The sequence below is a fragment of the Aethalodelphis obliquidens genome, unplaced genomic scaffold, assembly GCF_003676395.1.
Source record: "Aethalodelphis obliquidens isolate GAN/ISIS:26980383/991018 unplaced genomic scaffold, ASM367639v1 scaffold40, whole genome shotgun sequence".
Classification (NCBI taxonomy): Eukaryota; Metazoa; Chordata; class Mammalia; order Artiodactyla; family Delphinidae; genus Aethalodelphis; species Aethalodelphis obliquidens.
The window spans coordinates 847470-849632 of NW_020837984.1; positions in this window are offsets into that span (position 1 = coordinate 847470).

Sequence of the window (2163 nt, forward strand, 5' to 3'; positions counted from 1 at the left end):
TCCATCATCTCCTATAGATACAAAATAAAAGAAAAACAATTTTTTTCCTTATGATAAGAACTCTTAGGATTTACTGTCTCAGCAACTTTCACATATATCATACAGCAGTGTTAACTGTTGTCTTTGTGTTGTACATTATTTATCTTATAACTGGAAATTTGTACCTCTTGACTATGTTGTCCACCCTCTCCTCCACCCCCAACATCTCTGGTAACCACAAATCTGATCTCTTCCATTTTCTTGTTTTACTTTTTTTTTTTTTAATTAAAGCTACCCTAGTGGGTTGCATTTCCCTAATGACTAATGATATTGAACATATTTTCACGTGTTTGTTGATCACTTGAATATCTTCTTTGGAGAAAATTCTATTCAACTCTTTTGCTTATTTTTGAATGGGGTTGTCTTTTTGTTGTTGAGTTGTGAGTTCTTTATATATTCTGAATACTAGACCCTTATCAGATGTATGATTTGCAAATATTTTCTCCTATTCTGTATATTTTTTCACTTTCTTGATACTGTCTTTTGATGGACAAAAGTTTTAAATTTTGATGAAGTCCATTTTGTCTATTTTTGTTGTTGTTGTTCATGTTTTTGGTGTCATATCTAATGATTCATTGCCTAATCCTTGGAGCACATTTCAAAAGAAAAATAAAATTATAGCTGTATATCTGGAAAAAGACAAAGTTTTGTTTTACTTGAAACATAAATTTATATTCACCTGTTAATCTGTTGAAAAACAAAGTGTTTCTCTGAACATGTTTACTGAGTGAAAGGTCACTTCTCTTTTGCAAAAGCCACAGCTATTTGATACACATTTTTGTCTTCTTTTAAGTTGATTAAGAACTTAGAGACACCTGCAAAGCAACCTGTCTCCTAATAGTTCAAGGTTTTTATAATTTCCACCCTTTCTAATTTTTTACTGTTAGCTTGACCATGCATAATTTGATGGTAATATTTTTAGCCTTTCTTGAGACATTTCAAAAATACTCATATTTAATTGGTGTATGTAATGCTTAATTATAATAAGCATAATTATTAGGTATAATAAGTATAACTGGCATAAACAAATTTGGGGACAAACACATCTGCCTTGGGAAATATATAACACAACTGGTAGGAGCTGAAATACACAGATGTAGAAGAGTATAGTCTACCAGCAGAGTATGTTTGTTGTGCCTTAGACATCAGTGTGCTTACAACACAGAGCGAGTGAACAGTGTCATCCAACAAGTGGGCTAAGTGAAGAATCATTAAGAGAACGTCTACTCTACTATTCCAGAGGTTTACATTCAGAATTACTTTAAAAACTTTAAAAAACCTGTGGTAACATATACATAATATTTACCATTTTAACCATTTTAAAATGTACAGTTCAATGGCATTAGTTCAGTCACACTGTTGTGCAACCATCACCGCCACCCATCCCTAGAACTTTTTTTCATCTTGCAAAGAGAATTACTTTTTAATAATTAACATGCAATGCCCAGGCATACAGCTCTGATATACTAGCTTCCAAGTAGATATCATTGGCACTTAGTAGCTGTGTAAACTTGGACAACTCAACCTACCCATGTCTCAGTTTTATCGTTTGTAAAATGGGGTTGATATCTACCTCACAGAACTCACAAAAGGACAAGATAGTATGGCATTTGCTAAAGCACTTTAAAAACTGTTAAGCATTTTATAGTTGCTACTTATGATCATTATTATTGTTAACAGAAAAATTTGAAGAAACTTTATAGAAAGCTGAGACTATTCTGATCATGTTACAAATATTATTTCTAAATATTTACATTACCATATAGTCAGATTGATCATCATACATATGTTTTACTTGCTTATTGATTGACTGTACCCCCTACTACGATGGAAGATTCATGAAGGCAGTGATTTTTTACTGTTTTGCCCACTGCTCTATTTCAGAGCCTAGAACAGATTAAGGCATACATATTTCTTGAATAATTGAAAGAATGAATTATTTTATTCAGCAGTAAGTGTGTTATTGGTGCTCAAAAAGTATTCATTCATGGTAATGACAGTTTAAACATGTAAGTCTTTAGGTGTCCCCAGTGCAAAATTAATATGTGTAAATCACCAAATGGAACATTTCTAATATGAGGAGACTTCCCAGACTAGTTCAAGGTTAAAAGGAAGTCAGGTTTA